At 36.6% G+C, this 22,683-nt stretch overlaps 1 long non-coding RNA gene across 1 annotated transcript in view; it reads right to left on the reverse strand.

Moving 5' to 3' along the window:
* Window positions 1–13,724: 13,724 nt before the first annotated feature.
* The window catches only part of LOC126968853 (uncharacterized), a 57,967-nt gene continuing 49,008 nt past the window's right edge, over window positions 13,725–22,683 (reverse strand). Inside the window, exons 2-3 of the long non-coding RNA XR_007730306.1 lie at window positions 21,116–21,378; window positions 13,725–13,750 (exon numbers count right to left, since the gene is read on the reverse strand). This is a non-coding gene — a long non-coding RNA (uncharacterized LOC126968853). The remainder of the gene's footprint in view (window positions 13,751–21,115; window positions 21,379–22,683) is intronic.

Here is a 22,683-nt window from a genome sequence, read left to right on the forward strand (position 1 = left end):
GTAAACCACGCATAAAGGGTATTGCGACTCCTTGAAATATATTAAAACTTCAACAAAACCACAGCACACGCATAACAGCTTACAAACCAGTTATTTATATCAATATTATGATATTAAACATGCTCAGCATATAATAATTATTTATAGGTATCATGTTTAGCTATAAAGTTTATAACATGGTGGTATTAATAACTTAATTAGTGTCATTTCCTTTGATTTGAATTTGTTTAACTATAATGTTCAAATAGATAGATACATATTATTATCATCTGCCTATCTACCTACTCTAGTAGGTATTAATCTGTCGAGTTAAAATTTAATCTAGAATACATTTTGATTATATATAAATCTAACACATACCGTATTTAGCTGCTATAATTTTTATGAACATATTAGAAGTAAATTAGTTTTAAGTTTGTTATTTGGTAAGTTTGTAATTTTTAATGAGGTATCTATCCTAGAAGGTTAACTGAAAGTAAAGCTTGGAGCTACCCAAAATTAAGTAAACAACATGCTTGGTCGTTACAATAAGACTCCCATCTCAATCCTAAGTCATCAATCCTATCTCAGATATTGCAGAGCGTGTAGATTCTGTAGTAGTGCAGATGAAACCCTCTTACACATCTTCTCTCAATGTGGTCCTTTAATGCGTAAACGTAGCATCTCTTTCGGAAGTCCAATTCATCAACCACTTGTTATACGTCAGCTCACTGCAAGAGATATAATAAGATTAATGAAAAGAATCAATGTTAGCAGTGAACTATAGTTAATACGTAAGTATCCATCCCTGCTCTGTGGTTACAGTTAACAGTAGCTATCACAATAGATCACATTGGTCGCAGTTAAACAGAGCTGTACTGAATTGTACTAAAGCCGCTTTATAAGCCAACCATAACCATACTATAAGACTGTCATAACACAATTAGCTAACGAAAATCTTAAGCAAATTTATTTCAGGTTGGCCTTTAATTGTCCAACTTATAAATGTCAACTATGTGCGGTAAGCCCGATGTGTTTTGAGAGGGTAATTTTAAAACTGCAAATTTTCACATGCAATTTAATGCTTGTGAATATATGATGCTCGCTTAACTCAATTGTAAAACGAGTGCACATTAAGCAAAGTGTTTTATGTGCCATGATTCGGATAATGCAGCTATTTAAGGTTGGCTGTTCATTGTGCATTTTTCTGCGTTACTGAATAACTTCTGCTTGCTTATGATTTATTAATTCACAACTAGGGACGTAATAAACAGAGATAATTATAAAATAACTATTACTACTATATGAACAGTATTATAATTTTCATCAATCTTTCTTGTTTATCCTCCTCACACCTCCTTTGAACAACTATCGGTCGACACGGACTCTGCTCTCATCGAGATTTGCGTAAGCACAATCATAAAGCCGCTCAAAATTTGGCCTTTTCATCATTAATTCATAAGAGTAAAGTCTTTCGGCTGCTGTCATTAGTTCTTCTCATAAAAAAGACCTTAGACGTAGTGTAGTGGTGTACAATTATTCTGATAACGCTTACTGCACTTGTCGTCCTGAAACAAGACCACTTTAAAGGGGACCACGGGGAAGTACGCCGTACTGTAAATATAGGAGACCACTTTAATACAGAGGAAATAAAGCATTACTGTCACCAGACTATCCTTTTTTTTAATTTAATTTACATCACAAAATATATTGATAAACCTGGACTGTACCCGTATCTGGAACGTTTTCTGGAACGATCAGTCAGGCCTGTCGGAAATCATCTTCTGGATGCTGTTACCGTTACCGCTTTTGGCGCATGCTGGCATGGAAGTCGTACACAGATGTATCAACATACATTGCAGAAGAACTTCAGAACTATGACAACGCTAACAGTCTCCTAAGGCTTTATTAATGTAATAATATAAACAAACACTGCATTATCTTCGGTCAAATAAAGTCAACTTTTTCTAAAATTATCTGGACAGCACACAAAAATCTTAATATTACAAACAGACATTAATTTAATTTATAGATATCTTTCAGTATTGCAAATAACGATTCAGTGTAAATAATTCAAAAAAATATATTCTAGCAGAATGAAATTCATTTCCCTGCTAATCGAGAGTTCAAACTCTTCGAATTACGATTGTAAGGAAGGCCCTGTGATATTAAGAAATTTGTATAATCAATCACGTTTATTATTACTGTCTTCTCTGTCATAACAAAGATTTAGATTAAACGGTAATATTTAAATGATAAATTTACGGTATTTACAATGTAATTTTTGGAATTTTGTACAACTATACACCTACAATACACGAACACTTTTTAAGTACCAAAAAAGGGACTCAATAAATTTAAGAATATAAAGAAATTATTTAGTAAAAATTGTAAATATATTGTAGCTAGTTTTTTACTGAGAATTATACCCAGGTAACACTGAAAATGTTTAGAAAATGAAAAACATTCGTTTTAAACAATTTACATTAATTACGTTTATAACTTTTACATTACGTTTTTTTTTGTTGTTTTTTTAAATTACGTTTGTAACTTTTATTGTTTTTCGAAGTAATCTCCGTTCCTCTCTATACATCGTTCAATGCTACATTCGATGGAAGCACTGAGAAAAGCAGTGGGCCCATTCTTCCTTAGGGATCTCTTCTATGGCATTTTCGTACGCTTTCACGCGTTGTAAAGCGAATACCTTGAATTTTATCTTTAGTTCTTGGGAATAAATAAAAGTCGCAGGGCGCCAGGTCAGGACTGTATGGCGGATGACTCATTACACCTGCCACTGTCAAATATTCAAAAGTCCGTTTTGCGGAATGCGCTGAAGCATTGTCGTGGTGAAGGAGGATCCTGCTTCGAGGGCACTGCTGTCCAATTTTTTCCAAGACAACAGGCAAACAGCGATATTGACATACCAGTCTGCAGTAACTTCTAGCACAACTGTCGCGAAAAGACCTTTCCGACCAAAAGAATGAGCGAACATCTTTTTTCCTTGACTTCTTCCTTTCTTTACCTTAGTTGACCGATCCTCGAAAGGAAGGAAGAAACACGCACCGATCTGATTGTCTTTTGGTTTCGGGTTCGTAGCAATTTCCATCTGGTACAAAGCTTCCTGGCGCCTAAATGTGTAATATTTTTTGAACTTGACTCATACCAATGCCTAGGCTTGCCCGTATCTGCTGATAGGTCGCACAGCACTGATGTTATCTTCAGTAGTCGCTGTTAAAGGACGTCCCTCACGCGGATCATCATTAAGATTGCTACATCCACGCTTAAACTCGTTTAACCAATTGTAAATAGTGACACGAGATGGCGCTTCATTAAGAAATGCTAATCGCAGCCTATCATAGCTTTGTTGTTGAGTAAGCCCACAACGAAAGTCATAATAAATCATTGACCGAAAATTTTCTCGCGTTAGATTCATTTTCACGTGTAACAAGAGTTTTAAAATTGCCGCCAATTCAAAAAAACAAATGATAAATGAATGCAATATACTACATTTTACAGATACATACAGTTCTAAAACTTAAATTCAAAAATAGTTGGCCAGTTCTAAACTTTTTCAGTGTTACTACTTATAATAAAATCGTAATTAACTTAAAATTGTATATTTAATATTTTTTAAATGAAAAATTCTGTTTATTCTACAATACCTGAGACAAAAATAATTTATAGATATTTTGTCCGTTTGTCTGTATATAATATGTTCCGGAAAGATACAAAAACGACTGAATTTAATTAATACAAATTTACAAGGTTTTAACCACTATTTATCACTTAAAAATATCAAATCTACTTACTTTTAGCTGTACTGTGCTGTAGGTCAACAGATCAGCCTAGCTATTGAACTCGCAGGCGCTATAGTCCTAAAAAGTAACATTTTTGAAAATCTACTTAAAATACTTCTACGGTTCAAATTTTTTGACATGTTTATCTTCATTTCTTTATCAAAATTATTGCAGTTTCAAAAACACGATTACGAAAAAATATCTCGATAGATTTATTTTTTGAAAAATAGGCTTATTTATAGGAATTGTTTTATATTATCATAAAACTATAACGGCTATAAACACAAAACTTATTTTATTCGATAGTTTATTAGTATTTATAAATATTCCTCGTGGGTTTTATAAATTCGCTTTGTGAATTATTTTATATTAATTTTTTTCGTAATAAACCAAACGCGACGCCTTGGTTGCATGCTAGCTCATGCCAATAGTACGCCCATAGATAATACACTATATACTAGTGATAGATGTGCAACTAATGTTTTTATCTTGTAAAATCAGTGTACCCAGGCCAAGAGATGGCGCTGCGTTATTTTTACATTCTTAGTGTACCGTCACTAGATGGCGCTAATTATGTTTATAGTTTTTACTATTGTTGTAGACCGTATTGAATATTGATGTTTGTTTTGTGTACAGGTGTTCGTTATATGAGATAGCTGATAAAATAACGTATTTTATGTAATTATAATTATTTATTTTATCTATTATTTATTGAAACTGGCAAGCGTTATTTAATATTTATTCGATACGCGTTTTTTGTCACATGCCAAATTCTGCTCTAAAAGGACTGCATAAGAACTAAATTCAAATGAAATTCATTTAATATTTATTTAAACGCGATTTTTGTCACATGCCAAATTCTGCTCTAAAAGGACTGCATAAGAACTAAATTCAAATGAAAGTCCAGTTTTAATAAGAAATATATATCAGTGCGGTTATAACCAAAGAATATATTTATATTTGGTTGCCGCTTACGGCTCGCTTGACTTCGTATGACGTATTTTGATTATTAGGTATTAGTAGTATGTATTTGGTATTTTATCGTGCGTTTATGAGTGATTTTGAATTGGTGATTGATTTTTTGTAAATAAAAGTTATTTTTATAATAGTTTAGTGAAATGAATTTAAGTTTTAAAAAAGATCATAAACTGGAACAATTTATTAATTATATTGCATAAATAAAATCTATAGGTAAAATATATATTAAAAGACATAATAATTTTAGTCAATCCTAAACGTGTAAAATGTAGGTATGAAAGAAAGTTCAATTTTCCTACTTGAGTAATTATAATTACGATTACAAAGCAATAATGTGTAGAATAATATTTATTTTAACAGCGCACGACACAACTTCATTTTGCAGCGATAATCAAGACGCGTCGTTCTACGAAGCGAACTATCAACTAATATATTATAGCGTAAAAAATAATAGGCGTTTTAAAAGTAGCGTATCGCTATAACGTGATTTTAATATATAGCCGTTGCGAACACCTCTAGTTTTGTGTGGGTGGAAATTATTATTCGTTTATACAGTTCAGCAGTCACCTTTCAATAAGGAGAGGCATTGAATTATTACAACTGATTCATTAAAAATTCGAATTACCTTTTGTTTGCAGATGATTTGAAAATTTTTGGTATAGCAAATAATAAGACAGATGCATTACGCATTCAAGAAGATTTGTATAGACTGGATGACTATTGTACCGTGTACAAATTAGACCTAAATGTATCCAAATGTTTCTACATGCATTACACTACTAAGCCTACCCCTTTCCCTCATACGTATATTTTAAAACAGGAACCTCTATCTGTGGTAAACGAAACAAATGATCTAGGTGTTTTCCATGATAGCAAAATAACTTTCGTACCACATATTGATCAGGCTATCATTAAAGCGTCTTAAGCACTAGGTTTCATAATACGTACAGCCAAACCTTTCAAAAGTATGAAAACATTAAAAATTCTCTACTGTTCTTTCGTTCGCAGCCATCTTGAATATGGTTCACAAATTTGGAACCCAATGTATGCTGAACACATTAATCGAATTGAAAGGGTTCAGCGGAAGTTTACACGATATCTAGGCTTTAAGTTTAAAATACCTAATGTAAGCTATGAAGAACGCTGCAAGCGCTTCCACCTTCTACCACTAAGAAGTATGATTGACTGTTCTATATTACTGACCAAAGTCTGTCTGGCAGCCCCTAGTAGAATTTTAAGACAACAGCATATCTTTGCTGTACCATTGTGTCGCACAAATTATAGAAGGAACACATTTATTTTAAGAGCTATGCAGTCATTCAATCATTTTTGTGACACGGATAATATTGATCTCTTTAACTCCAGTATTAATTCAATTAGAGCCCATTTGGTAAAACAATTTAGCAGTGATTAACAAATTAACATTAGGAATGAAATTACTCTTTTTTGATCATGCTCTCAACTGGCGATAGGAGTGCGAGAAGATTTTATTTAATAATTTTATGAAGTTTTATTTAATAATTTTTAATTATACTTGTGTTGTTTGTTTGTAATTAATATGATACATTTAATAATATTATACTTGTTCCTATGTACATGTGGAAGCCTATTATTAGCTCGAACGAATTATGTTTGTTAATTATTTTAATGTATGTAAAACCAGCTGTTGGCTCTATTAAAAATATTAAATAAAATATTAAATAAATAAAATAACCTCCACGCATACGTATGAATCCAAAAATAGTATTGCGCGGCGGCCATCTTGAATTTCAAAAATGATCCCAAATTCGTTCTCTGCACCCTCGAGAACCTCGGATACGATACCCATACTGTTGAAATCATAATTTTGCGCGGCGGCTATCTTGGATTTCAAAAATGATCCCAAATTCGTTCTCTGCACCTTCGAGAACCTCGTATACGATACCCATATTGTTGAAAAAATAATTTTGCGCGGCGGCCATCTTGGATTCCAAAAATGATCCCAAATTCGTTCTCTGCAGCCTCGAGAACCTCTGATACGATATCTATAATGTTGAAATCATAATTTTGCGCGTAATATAACCTTTCTCTCATGCGTCGATAAAAGGTTTTACTTCAAAAATCCATAAAAAGTGTCACAGTTATTCGTACTGAAAATTTAAAAAAAAATACGATACGTTAGTCGTTGACCCGCATCGCTCGGTTCGTTCTCAGCCATGCCCATGTCCATGCGTACCTATCGCATCTTATAGATATACATCCGTTCGAGCGATTTTTGCCTAAAGTGTTGGCAAAACCTCGCCTTAAGTGATCAGCGACCGCTACATTCACCTGAATCAGGAGCCTTGTTATTTAATTCTAAAATTTATATTTCCATAGATTCGTCTGAAATACTAATGGAACTATCATCCTGCACACCACTTATGATCAATGGTTCTAGCTCTTCTATTACTCCATCCCTCATTTTGTTCTGAACTTCAACATGAAAAATATGCTGTGTCATTGTCCTTCAATGTTCTGGTGTTATATTTTCAAAAGTATCTTTAATGGCTGTTTCCATTTGAGCTGCTGAAATGTATGTTTCGTCTACTAATTAAAATAAGGGGGAGTCAACATGGTTATGTATTATTTTATAAAGCAACATTTGATATCAGACACCACGTCTTTTTTCCAAGCTAATTTTAACAGCGGGGATATTATGATCAGAAATTAAATTGCGATGGGCTATGTAACGTTTTTTAATTTACTATTAATCCTTTCGATTGCGTTATTATACACGTTATATTGCGGATTCCAGCATGTTGGACGGTACTCTAGAATAGATTGTATTGAGGCATTTAATAATAGAACCAGAGTTGAAGTCGTTTTAAAATGATTAGTAACTCGCATGATTAAACCAAGCATTCTTTATACTTATATGTGAATCAAACAAAAGCTTGTATATCCAGCTGGACTCCAAGGTCGCTCAGCTCGTCCACCACATCGAGCAGGTTATTGCTCACATATTAATCCCTGATTATAGGAGTTCTCTTTCTGGTGAAAGTGATAACTTTGCACTTTTTAACATTAATATTAAGAAGATAACTTTGACAATATGTGTTCAATCTAAGATCTTCTTGTAATAATTCGCAATATATGAAATTCCTGGGCAAATGAGACTTAACATCGTATGTCTCAAGGTGACGAGCGCAGTTGTAGTGCCACTCACAATTTTTGTTTTTTTTCAAAAATCCTGAGCTGCACTGCATTGTAATGGGCAGGGCGTAACAATTACCATCAACTGAACGTCATGCTGGTCTAGTCGACTCGAGCCGAGTTAGCCTGAGCGTATAGCGCATCCCATAGTCTAGCGTGACGGCTTAATGTCCTTCATTCCCCATAAAATAAAGAGCAGAGGGGAATCCGAAGGGGGTTGTCCGAGTGAGTCTACCACTTACCAGTCGATCCAAGCTGAATTTGCTGTTACAAGCGTTACATTAGCGACGAGACAGCTGTTTCTCATTCAATACCCACAAGTAACAGGACCAGTGCGCTTAAAGTTGTTTATGAAATTTTAAATATATAAAAATTAGATCATTCTATACGTTTAAACGATAAATAAGATATAATAACAACTATTCATACGACTGTTCATAAACAGGAAAAGTCTGAATAAAATGCTTATATTAAATATTTCTTGTCGGTTATTTCTTTGATATAAATAAGGGTTTTCTCCGAGTTCCGAGGCGAAAAGAATTCCTGTCGTACCCAAATTTGATCGCACAGGAAATACAAAAGGGCAGGTACTAACAGTCTTTTGGAACAGAATTTACATTGAACTTATAATGAACAAATTATTATATTATTTAGAGCTCATTGTGTTTAATATTAATTTATCGAATGAAGTTCCAAGTCAATTAGGATGTAGGACTTCTAATTATTACGTGATTTACAAAGACCTATCAAACTTTTGAAAGTGATAAACTCAGTAGTCGATGTAACCATACTTTAATTATATTGAAAAATATTTATAAAAGGAAAGTTAAAACAGATTATAAGATTTAATTGACGAACTGCTAATAATTCGTACAAACAAAACAAATAAAGGTGCGTACACATTACGCGTGGCAAACCTTTGAACATGGGCTCGCGCGGGTGATACGAATAGTTTGTACGTACCCTAAAGGCGAGCATTTGTTGAAATAAATAATTTAGCACGCTAACATGTGCTAACATATTCCGCTACGTGGTCGAACCCATGCGTATCGTGCGTGCGTGCGTGGGGTATCCTATATCGTTTAAAATTTGACTACAATTACTTTTATACTATTTAAACTTTAAATAGTTAAAAAGGAGTGGAGCGATGAAATATTGTTGCCATTCCTCTATAATTATAATAATTTCTTAAGTAAATCTTAGCACACGTCATGTAGACGTTAAGAGAGTCGTCGTCTATAGTTGAACGTCTGAAAATAATTTTAACCACTTACGACTATTGCACGATAATGATAAATTTATAGAAAATATAGAAGCCGCTAACATGAGGACAGGCTCTGTCTCGATAACTTTTTATTATGAAAACGCACGAAGCTTTGACACGCACATTACTTTAGGGCGCAGATACGGCCGAAGCAAGAGGAATAACTGCACAAGGCAGACTGAGCCGTCACAATGTGGTGGTGGAGACCGTTTAAACTTTAGAGGGTGCAGAGTGGAATGACGCGGTGTTGTTGTCTCGTTTGTCGTCAGTGAGAAGCCGATATGTGGTTCTGTGCTCTCCCTAGAATACGAAACTTGACTTAAACTCTTTTGTTTAGTTCACACTTATTTCAAAGAGAATTTCACACATTGAAGCGAAGAGGTTGAAATAAATAAAACAGCCTGATAAAAGACTATCAAAGTTAATTCATAAATTATTACGCGTAGTGTCTCAAGCGTGCCATGAAAAGGAAAGGTTTAAACAGAGATATTCATTTTATTACAAAATACTCCAATAAATACAAAATAATTGAGTTTTCTTTGCGATATTGCTGAAAAGCATAAATTCTCCTTCAGATCAAGAGTTTCCTGTCAACTTTTATGTTATGTTAATTCCCATGAGTACTTATTTCCATTCTGCTTTTATAAAAATAAAAAATTATTGAATTTAATCCTGACGTGTCGTGCTATTGTTTTTATTCTAGGACTAAAAAAAACATATACCGAGTTTTACGGTCAATGCGTCACTCGGACGTTGGCTCAGTTGGAAAGAGCGCTCGGAGGGAACCCGAGCAGCTCGGTTTCGAATCCCGCATCGTTCGTTTATTTTGGTACACATTAAATTTATATACTTAATCCTAGAAGTAAGGGATGACACTTAAGTATCTTCATCATCAAAGGTTGTCATCCGTTGACCTTCTTCCGTCGTATTCATCACCAACAAATTGCCCGAACAGCTGTTTTACCTGATGTTTCATGAACTCTCATGAGAGTGTGACCCTCTTACATAAAAAATAACTTACCAATAATACTAAATTTAACTTCTGATCTGAAATAAATAAAATAAACTGGTGGGTAGTTTTATAATAATAATATTCTTCATAAATTATAATAATACTTAGATGATTAAATCAGCTTAAGTGAATCAAATATAAATAGTATGTATATATTACCATAGGTTCCTTTATTATTATAGGTAGGTGAGGAGATAAATTGTTTCAAGATGATGGGGCACAAAACTGTATCGCCCGCGCAAATTAAAGAGACGCTTGAAAAATTATCCATTTTAAAAATAACATTGATTTGACATAGATACGGCGCGACTAGTATACTTTAGTTATTTCCATAGTATTATGTCCTATGGTATATTGCTGTAGGGCAGCGCTGCCTATATTTAAAACAATATTTGTGCTGCAGAAGAGGGCTATTCGCGCTTTTTATAACCTAGGTCATAAAGAATCATTGAGAGCAAAATTCAAAGAAATTAACATCTTGACTGTTGCTTCTCCATATATTTATGTTATTGTAATGTATGTTCATAGGCACATAAGTGAATTTGCTAGAAACTGTCATAACCATAATGTTAACACCAGGAATAGACATAAGCTTATAATGCCTACTACTCGCCTAAGTCGAGTTAGTAAGTCTTTTATGGGGCGATGTATATGCTTTTACAACAAGATCCCAGAAAATGTTCAAACCAAAAATAAATAATAAAATATTAATAATAAAACTTTTATTTGGAACAATTTAACAAAGATAATACAAACAAGTAAAAACGATGATATCTGCAAAAGTATAAACTGCAGCGCAGCTAACAACGCCCTTCTGCGAATACAATAACGAATGATGTTCCATGCACAAAGATCTAAATAGTAAACAGAGTACGGTTATTAATAAAAGACATTAAAAAATAGAACAAGACATGTGATTTGAAATATATACATCATTATTATTATATAATGTGTTCAGTTTTGGGTGAAGTGTGTGGGTGAGTGTTAGAGATACGCATATAGTAAGTGAAGTTTGTTACATTTGTGCTGTGTGTGGTTTTCTTAGGTGTGTGAGGGAGTGATGAATATTTTACACATCCACAAGTTTCTCTGTATCTTCATAATCTAATGTTTTTAACCAGGAGTCAAGTTTCGCTTTACATTTCCTCTTGGTCAGTGGGTAGATGTTTAAGCTTTTGTTGATTTTGTTATAAATTTTAGAGCTTATGTGATTGTAATGGCGACTTGCAGCTATGGTTCTACGTGAATCAATATTACATACCCTATTTGAGCGGCGTGTGGTACAGCATTTAGGGTCAAAGGTAATTTCAAAAAGCATTGAGGGTAAAAGTATTAAGTTATTCAAAAGATTTGTTAAAAAACGTTTGTATAGTAAAGGTTACTATAATATAAATGACTTTCTTAATGATACCACAATTTGGGAATGGAGCGACCACCCTCAGGCTATTAAATAATAAGTTTAATTGTACAATGTAACTTTGTTAAAATATTTTTTGATGAAAAAAATAAGTCCGCTGAGTTTGTTGCGCCGTTCTCCTCAGGCCTGAGGCATTCATTTTGAAATGGGTGGTTGTTTTTTTGAATTTCAATAAGTGATGTCACATCCTATTTTGAATAAAAATATTTGATTTTGAATAACTTTTGAAATGAGTATTTGAAATGGTGAAGTTTGTTTTAGATTATTTTATGATTGGGTTAATCTGATAACTGTAGCCAAGGTTTAAGAGGACGATTGAAAACTTAAATTTAATATTATAGAAATTAACTAATTTTCATGTTTCCATGCCCATATTATAATTACCTATAGTCCGTTATACAAACATATTATGTAAGTATTAGGTACCATTTATAAGTATTAAATTAATTACAACTGATTTTTATGTATTATTTCGTTATTTTAATTTAACTGATTCATGACAAGAGCTGTTCTTAAGATATAAAGGATCAGTTCAATAAGTAATTGTGATAATAAGAAATATAAAAAAGCCCTTTTGGCGTCGTGGGACTCCGGATAGGAACGAAGTTCCTTATTATAAAAATATAAATTTTACTGATTTACTTCAAAAACATTAGCAGTTTCCACTGAATTTTACTGTCTAAAATAAAAAAGTGTGTGTATACTTATGTATCCACGCAAGAATTTATACTTCTATGGCGTAACAAAACAAATCCTTAAAATTATTTATTCGTCGTGCTATTCTACGTTTGTAGAAAGAAAAAAATTGTAAAAATCGTGAAATAAATTATTGAATATTAACGAATACGGCTGTATTGGCCTGAACCCTTTGCCTGTCGTAATAATGCACGAAGAAACCAAAAAAAATAACGTCAGAAAATTTCTGAACACTTTTATTTTTAGATGTCGTTGTGCGCGTGCAACGTAATAGTCAAAGAAATTTATCTTAAATAACATCGAAAAGATTTACATAATATACATGTTTTACTTTTATATCAATGTAATTTTGCAGTTATAAACCGATTTAATTATGATTTAAATTCTTCGTTTATTCTATTTTGGTTTAATTTGGCCTTGTTACCAATACTCTAAATAAATAAAATAATCAATCAATGTAATTTGTCAGAAATGTTTTTTCCCGGTTTGGGTACGCCTCCGCATCCCATAAGGAACTTCGTTCCAAAACTGTTAATATTATCTGTACGTTACCGGCAAAGTAGATGACATCAAAAACTTAATCTATATATATAAAAGAAAGTCGTGTTAGTTACACTATTCATAACTCAAGAACGGCTTTACCGATATGGCTGAAAATTGGTGAGGAGGTAGCTTAGAGCCAGGAGACGGACATAGGATACTATTTATTCCGTTCGACAGCGTTCCCGTGTGACTTGACATAAAACATCAGTCACTATAAAACGTGGTATAACAAAAAAGAATCAGACTTGGAATAACAAAACACAAATGACAGCTATGTAATGGACGTATGGATGACAATTTTATTTTGTAAGAAATCAATATTAAAACTATTTCTATTAAATAAATAACAATCATAATGTAATAATGGAGCCATTGCCTATGTCAAAAAGCTAAGTAATTTTGTCTATGAATGAATGGTTGAAAATTTGAGTTTTGAAATAAATATTTAGGTGAATTTGAATTGAATTGAAGTGAAGTGAAGTTTAATTACTAATGCCGCGACCAAGATGATCAAATCTTTCCCGACAAAGCCGTAATGCAAGAAGGATACGAAACACTGCAAATAAAAGGACTGAAGAAGAACAAGAAATTGCACGTGACCAGCGCCACGTTAGTATGGCTCGACTTCGTGCTTCTCAATCACAAGAGCAAAGTGAGGCAGCCCGTGAAACGGCTCGGTCATCAATGCAAAATCGTCGAGCGAACAGCAGAGGGCAACAAAAAGATAATTTTCGACGCAGAACAAGAGACTTATCAAGTGCTGATTTGAATCGAGCAGCGTTTCGAAACGATTGCAGCAAAAATATAATAAGGGTGTTTTTTTTTATGGAATAGGAGAACAAACGAGCGTACGGGTCACCTGTTGTTAAGTGATCACCGCCGCCCACAATCTCTTGCAACACCAGAGGAATCACAGGAGCGTTGCCGGCCTTTAAGGAAGGTGTACGCGCTTTTTTTGAAGGTACCCATGTCGAATCGTCCCTGAAACACCGCACAAGGAAGCTCACTTCACAGCTTTGTAGTACGTGGAAGAAAGCTCCTTGAAAACCGCACTGTAGAGGACCGCCACACATCCAGATGGTGAGGATGATATCCTAACTTGTGGCGTGTCGTGCGAAGGTGGAATTCGGCGGCAGGAATCAGGTTAAACAGCTCTTCGGAACACTCCCGTGATAAATGTGGTAGAAGACACACAATGAAGCGACGTCTCTACGCAACGCCAAGTGATCCAACCGTTCACAGAGCACTGGGTCCCCGACAATTCGAGCTGCTCTGCGTTGCACGCGGTCAAATGGATCGAGCTGATACTGGGGTGCGCCAGACCAGAGATGACAGCAATACTCCATGTGTGGCCGGACCTGCGCTTTGTGGAACGCTAGTATGTGGGCCGGGGTCTTCTGGGGCTTAAATTGGACAAGGTTCAATTTTCCCCATTCCGCGACCTTCTCAAGAGAGGATTCGATAGAAGACACAAGTTTCTCCCGGCACTGGTCGACGATTTCCCGAGAGAGACCTGCATGGCCCGTGTATATGGCATCACCAGTGCTGTCGTCTGCATAGCAATGAATGTTGGAGGTGTCCAACATATCATTGATATGCAGAAGAAACAGCGTGGGAGACAGCACACAGCCTTGGGGCACTCCAGCATTCACGGGCTTCGGGTTCGAGCAATATCCGTCGACAGCGACCTGTATGCTGCGCCCAGTGAGGAAGCTGGAGGTCCACTTGCACAAGCTCTCGGGAAGGGCAAATGATGGAAGTTTGGAGAGGAGCGCCTTGTGCCATACACGATCAAAGGCCTTCGCTATATCCAGGCTAACTGCCAGGCCTTCCCCCTTGCTTTCAATAGCCGCAGCCCATCTATGTGTCAGGTATACCAGAAGATCACCTGCCGACCGACCATGGCGAAACCCGTATTGACGGTCGTTAATCAACTGGTGACCCTCTAGGTATACCAAGAGCTGACGGCTAATTATGCTCTCCATGATTTTGGAGAGCAGGGAGGTAATAGCAGGCCTGTAGTTTGCCGGATCCGAACTGTCTCCTTTTTTTTGGATCGGATGGACAAGGGCAGACTTCCATGAGTCAGGGACTACGTCCTTAGAATAAGAGTGCCGGAATATACGCGTTAGCACCGGCGTCAACTCAGGGGCACACGTTCTAAGCACGATTGGAAAAATGCCATCCGGCCCGCTCAACTTCCTGACGTTCAACGAAAACAGAGCTCGCCTAACAGTTTTCTGTCTGAACTGTACTTCAGGCATAGAGCTCTGACGCCGCGGGATGGTCGGCGGTGTGTTTCCGTTGTCGTCAAGAGTCGAGTTGGAGGCGAAAAGAGTGCACAAGAGATCGGTTTTCTCTTTTGCCGTATGGGCCAGGGTGTCATTCCTCATGTGCAACGGCGGCATGGACGGCTGGCTGAAGTTACCAAGAGCAGCTTTCGACAACGATCAGAACTTGCGTGTTCCGGTCGGGTAACTGGAAAGCTGCTCGCCAATTTTGACGACGTGTTTTGACTTTGCACGGGCGATTTGCCGCTTAAAAATCTGGAGGCACGGTTGTATTTCCTCTTAAGAACTGTGCAGTTTGATCCTTTGTGCCCAGCGCCGCATCCCAAGTTCGATACGCTTGTTTTTTGCAGTCAGATGCTGCTTTAACTGACGCATCGAACCAGGGCTGTGATCTCCCACCGATCGGTACTACAGAGCTTGGTATAAAAATATCCATGCCCTGAAGTATCACATCGGCTACTCCAACGGCGCAGGCACTAGGATCATCCGAAGGGAAACAAACCCTGATTGACTTGGCCATCGAGTGACAACACAATATATCTTTTTTTAATAAAAATACAAAGTATCTCATAAGTAATACATATTATATTCATTTAGATAATTTAGTGCGTCATTTTTAATGTAATCCGTCATCTTAATTATTATTGATCTTCTTTTACCGATACATCTGTTAGGAGTATAAAATATAAAGTATTTGAGATGTAGAAATTATGTTTGATAGTTGCATATCGCACAATATAAGAATTATATATAATATGCGTTAATATTGTTATAAGTTGAGTTATCAGTAATAATGTAAAGACTGTTTCAAAGATGGGCAGACGAGATAAATGCCCGGTTTCCACCAAAGCGGAGAGGAGAGGAGATGACAGGATATTAGCCGCGAAGCGGTCAGGTTATTCCCATCAAAGTGGAGAGGAGATGTGAGTTGTGAGAGCTCGAAATGGATCAACCGATGTCTACGAAAGGAAGACGTCATGTCGTTTCAAAAGTTATATTTTAATTTCCTTGAGGAAGAAGAATTAGAGGTTGAAGAAACACAATTATTTCTTTAATATTTAAACTATCGGCGGAAACATGTACGTCATTCATTTTGCAAACTTAACTGAAACAATTAAATAAAAACCGCCCTCAATAACAACAAACACTAAAAGTGAAAATTTTTTGGAGCCTCCTCCTTTTTTGAGTTAAAATACGTCGCTTAAGTAAGTAGTTTATACTAGTCGGTTAAAAATACCGAAGGAACGCCTTTTGTATTCAAGATTAGTCAATCGAATAAATAACGCTTTCGTGTGTGCTGGGCGCGGGGAGAAGGTGCGGGGAAAGGGGCTTCAGACATCTTACATCTCCGCTCTGCCGCGCCGCTTGCTCGCTCGCGGCACAAAGTTGTGAACACTCTATAGAAAAATGAGACATCTCCTCTCTTCTCCGCTTGATCCATTTCCACAGAAGCTAAGCGGAGAGGAGATGTGGAAATAACGAAATCTGATTGGTTATCAAAACGCATCTCCCCTCCTCTCCACTTTGGTGGACACCGAGCTTTAAGAAGGCAGTAGGCAATACAAATATTTGGATAAGGACAGCGAAAGACCGGAAAGGTAGAAATAGTTGGAGGTGGCCATTACCGAAAGACAAACAGAAATGGAAACGGATGAAGAATTATTATAGATTATGAGTTAATATGAAAATAAAAGGTGATTAGTTAAGCATTGTCCAAATAAAAGCTTTTTGATTCATTTATTAATATTAGAATGAATTCAGAAACTTTTTTTAATTTTCTTAAAAGAGTTAAACACTCTGTCCAAATTATAGTTACATAATAGTTTTTTAATTTATTTTAGTTTTTTTAAAAGAGTTAAATGGCACAATTCGGATCGAGAGTCGCGCAAGGAAGGACTTTGGGTCGTTATTAATTCTTCTAAACTACCTAACTAACACACTTAATATAATTTGATGATAAATAATTATTAAAATAGAGGATACTTTATTATTTTGCAATAATAAGTTGAACTTCAGTTTATAACATATACATATTAAAAGAAGTTTTCTAAAAAACAACAAACTTTTGATTAAATTATTATTAACACTGTACACATTGCCTGTGGGACAGTACCAACGTGTTCTATACAATCTCTAGGAATCATTTAATTAAAACCTCTATGTGAGCAACCTATAAAAAGGATAATACAATTACAAATTGTGTGCTTTTATGAAACCACAACGAAATGCACCTTTTTTTCAATTAATAATCAGCATAATAATCCAGAGAAAAAAAAAACTAATGTATATAAAATATTATGGTTTCACCATCATCAGCCGGTTGACGTCCAGTGCTGAACAAAAGTCTCCCCCAAAGATCTCCACGACGAAAGGTCCTTCACTGCCCTCATCTAATATATTCATATTATCGTTTAGCTATTAATGAAATAAAAATATAATGCAATAAAAACGCCCGTAAAGTGTGAGGTTCGAACCCACGCTCCCTCTCGTCAAACAGAGCTTCATTCTGGTGCATTAGACCACTCGGCCACCCTACTTTGAAAGCAGTAGTTAAAATTATGATTTAACTTCACCCCTACTTCGCGACCGGCTGTAAAGCGACAAGAGATACATAAACGAAATTCAAATTTCTCAAGGCAAAGTAATAAAAGTTTCACATTAACAATGTTCCATACATTGCCTGGATACCCCAGCTCAGTGACTCCGTATACTGTAAGCAATACCTGACTTTTACATTATTGCCCGTAACTTATTAAATGGTAAATAAATTCTAGTTGATAGCAGGTAATAAGCTTTTAAATTACACGCGCGAGTGAGCTCACGCGAAATTATCATGTGCGAATATTAAATGGATTCTGTTATCGTTATTAACATGATAATTTTATACCTGTAATTATTACTTCGTGAAGCGTAATACAGTATAGTAATTAAGTAGCCTTATTAAGAAGGTTTTTATGACAAAAAGTGACGAAATAGGCGAGATGTTCACCTTATAGTAAGTGGCAAGTCCTGCCGATTACAATACGGTGCCAACATATGAGGGGTACTGCGATGGCCCTCACTACACGTCACTTTGAGACATGAGGTGTTGCAAAGTAGATTCACAAGCTACAGAGCCCTGTAAATCGAAACGCAAATAATTCCTGCACACTAGTTGACTATCCACCTGTGGGATCCAGTAACGAACCCTCCCTGCTCCTGTGTATTGTAACAAAATCTATGAAGCTGAAAACATAATCAATATTCCTAGATAATTTATACGTCTAGATAGAGCTTCTTGCTATCAGTCATGACAACAGGCCAGGCTTATAACTTCATTGTGCATGACGTCAGTCGTTTTATTTTAGTGAGCGTGCATTTGCTGAAAATAGAGTATAACAGTTCACCGCAGTCTATCTGCACATATATTATAAAAGTCAATATTATATAATTTTTATTCTAATTCGTCAAATAAAAACATGTTTCTCAAATACTTGAATAAAGGAAAGTTACAATAGTTGGACCTACAGAAAATATTAAAAAACAGAGGAGATGTTATCACGAGGCCAGGGTTCAAACCCGTCACTCGTTTAAATGTAACAAGTTTGTTTTGAACGCTTCATTTGTCAAAGCCCGATATTAATACCATTTAATATCTGCACATTTTATGATTTAAAATTAGAGAAAGAAGAAAAGAAGGAAGAAAAATGTTTATTTTGAAACGTATATGTAGCAGGGTACACATAAAATATAAAAGATGTAAAATATAATGTAAAACTATTGAGACAAACAATAAACAAACAAAAACTGAAACATTAATACTACTAATAATACTCGTACATTGCAAAATGGTCCCAACTCAGCATGTTTGTTCGTTTGAAAACAAACGATGGTCTTCAGTTAGGCCTTTATTGGTGACGTCACGCTAAATATATTATTATTGAAAGCAAAACTAATTTTTAGGAAGCAAACTAGTTACGTTATATAAAAACTTACATGTAAACTAATTTAATTTAATTTGATTCTTAATTTAATGAAATTGCTTCTAGCTTTAAATAAACTCAATAAAATTTGCAGAAAGTTTAAATTTGTTTCAAATATTTTTCCTAGATTATTTATTCTCTTATCATTATACTTCAAATGTATTTTTCTTATTTAGTTATTATTAAGGCCTAGAAATTATTATATAGAGAGTGTTAAAATAATTTAACTAGGAAACATTAACTTATAAAACGTTTTTGTGTTTCTTAGTTCTTTGCAGCTATACTGTTTCACTTACTAAAAACACATGAAAAGTGAAAAGTGAAATTAATTACAAAATTAAATTTAGTTCTTTATTTACTGATACTAACATTTTAGAATATATATTACCTTATCTAATAATATTTCAATAATTGTATACTTTATTGACATATTAGTATTTGGTTATATAATATTTTCCTCCTAGAGAGTAAAATAATAACACACATCCTATTAAAAACAAACCAAAGTAACTGAACAATACAAATGAATTCAAAATGCACACAGCCAAGAAATAGCTACGAGGGGCGGTCAAAAAGTTCGCGGAATGGCGGGGTTGGCGGGGGTGAGGTCGCTCCTCCAGGTAGCCGCTACTTGAGTAACTCATAATTACTATATATGCCAATTTCTAGCCTAATTGGGTCATTAGCTTTCGAGTTACAAACGAGTGAACAAGTAAATCGGGAACAAACTAGCCACTATGGAGAAAATTGAACATCGCGCCGTCGTAAAGTTCCTCACCAAACAAGGAAAAACGCCTCAAACTATTTTGCAAGAGATGTTAGCTGTTTACGGAGACTCTGCTCCTGGTAAAACCATGATTTACAAATGGCACGGCCTTTTCAAGCAAGGAAGGGAGTCAATTGAAGATGATCCTCGACCTGGACGGCCCATTGAGGCCACTACGCCGGAAATCATTGAAAAAGTTGAAAAACTTGTATTGGAAGACGGAAGGTTGAAGAAGAAACAACTTGCAGCATCAGTTGGAGTATCAGAAACCACAATTTTAAATATTCTTCATCAACATCTTGGCATGAGTAAAGTGTGTTCAAGGTGGGTCCCGAGAATGCTCACGCCGCTGCAAAAACGTGAGCGCGTCAACTGTTCCCGCGAGTATTTGGACCGCTGTGGAGAAGTTAGGGAAGAAATTATGGCCCGAATTGTAACCGGTGATGAAACTTGGGTTCACCACTATGAGCCTGAGTCAAAGCAGGAGTCGATGCAGTGGCTTTTGCACGACAACGCGCCCGTTCACACGAGTCATGTTGCGACGGCTGCCATTCATCGATGCGGTTTTGAACAACTACGCCATCCACCCTACAGTCCAGACCTGGCCCCTAGCGATTTTTATTTATTCCCAAAGATGAAGAAAGAGCTGCGTGGAAAAAAATTTAGAGACGATGATGAAGTCAAGTCGGCGATTTCGGCGTATTTTGACGCCCAAGACAAAACCTATTTTTTCGACGGTATTAATAAGTTATATGCCAGATCCCAAAAATGTATTCGTGTTAAGGGGGAATATATTGAAAAGGAAAAATAACATAATGTATCATTTCATCTTTTTTCCCAGTCATTCCGCGAACTTTTTGACCTCCCCTCGTACATTATGCGAATCATGGCACATAAAACACTTTGTTCAAAGTGTACGCGTTACAATTGACTTAAGCGAACATCATATATTCACAAGCATTAAATTGCATGTGAAAATGTGCAGTTTTAAAATTACCCTCTCAAAACACATCGGGCTTACCGCACACAGTTGACATGTATAAGTTGGAAGTTTTGCAAATGTGCGTAACTTTTATTAAGTAACTAAACAAGATTTTTTATTATCCTGTGTAGTAAACAAGGCTTAATTATTGCTTCGTATCCTTTTTGCTCTGTGAAAAGAATTTTTTTTTATGGAATAGTAGGATAAACGAGCGTACGGGTCACCTGTTGTTAAGTGATCACCGCCGCCCATACTCTCTTGCAACACCAGAGGAATCACAGGAGCGTTGCTGGCCTTTAAGGAAGGTGTACGCGCTTTTTTTGAAGGTACCCATGTCGTATCGTCCCGGAAACACCGCACAAGGAAGCTCATTCCACAGCTTTGTAGTACGTGGAAGAAAGCTCCTTGTAAACCGCACTGTGGAGGACCGCCACACATCCAGATGGTGAGGATGATATCCTAACTTGTGGCGTGTCGTGCGAAGGTGGAATTCGGCGGCAGGAATTAGGTAAAACAGCTCTTCGGAACACTCCCCGTGATAAATGCGGTAGAAGACACAAATGATGTATCTACGTTACGCGAAGTGATCCAGCCGTTCACAGAGTACTGGGTCCCCGACAATTCGCGCTGCTCTGCGTTAAACGTGGTCAAATGGATCGAGCTGATACTGGGGTGCGCCAGACCGGAGATGACAGCAATACTCCATGTGTGGCCGGACCTGCGCTTTGTACAGCGCTAGAATATGGGCCGGCTTGAAGTATTGCCGTGCTCTATTAATGACGCCCAGTTTCTTTGAAGCCAATTTGGCTTTGCCCTCCAGATGGCCACGGAATTGGCAATCGCTCGAGATTTCGAGACCCAGTATTCCGATACTAGGCGAGGCTTTTAGGGAAGTGTTGTCGAAGAGCGGTGATGCGACAAATGGGTTTTTTTAGTGGTAAACGCGCAAACTTAAGTCTTCTGGGGGTTAAATTGGACAAGGTTCAATTTACCCCATTCCGCGACCTTCTCAAGAGAGGACTCGATAGAAGACACAAGTTTCTCCCGGCAATGGTCGACGATTTCCCGAGAGAAACGTGCATGGCTTTGTATACGGCATCACCAGTGCTGTCATCTGCATAGCAATGATTGTTGGAGGTGTCCAACATATCATTGATATGCAGAAGAAACAGCGTAGGAGATAGCACACAGCCTTGGGGCACTCCAGCATTCACGGGCTTCGGGTTCGAGCAATGTCCGTCGACAGCGACCTGTATGCTGCGCCCAGTGAGGAAGCTGGAGGTCCACTTGCACAAGCTCTCGGGAAGCCCAAATGATGGAAGTTTAGAGAGGAGCGCCTTATGCCATACACGATCAAAGGCCTTCGCTATATCCAGGCTAACTGCCAGGCCTTCCCCCTTGCTTTCAATAGCCGCAGCCCATCTATGTGTCAGGTGTACCAGAAGATCACCTGCCGACCGACCATGGCGAAACCCGTATTGTCGGTCGTTGATCAACTGGTGACCCTCTAGGTATACCAAGAGCTGACGGCTAATTATGCTCTCCATGATTTTGGAGAGCAGGGAGGTAATACCAATAGGCCTGTAGTTTGCCGGATCCGAACTGTCTCCTTTTTTTTGGATCGGATGGACAAGGGCTGACTTCCATGAGTCAGGGACTACTCCTTTGGAATAAGAGTGCCGGAATAAACGCGTTAGCACCGGCGTCAACTCAGGGGTACACGTTCTAAGCACGATTGGAGAAATGCCATCCGGCCCGCTCGACTTCCTGACGTCCAACGAAAACAGAGCTCGCCTAACAGTTTTCTGTCTGAACTGTACTT

The sequence above is a fragment of the Leptidea sinapis genome, chromosome 16, assembly GCF_905404315.1.
Source record: "Leptidea sinapis chromosome 16, ilLepSina1.1, whole genome shotgun sequence".
Lineage (NCBI taxonomy): Eukaryota > Metazoa > Arthropoda > Insecta > Lepidoptera > Pieridae > Leptidea > Leptidea sinapis.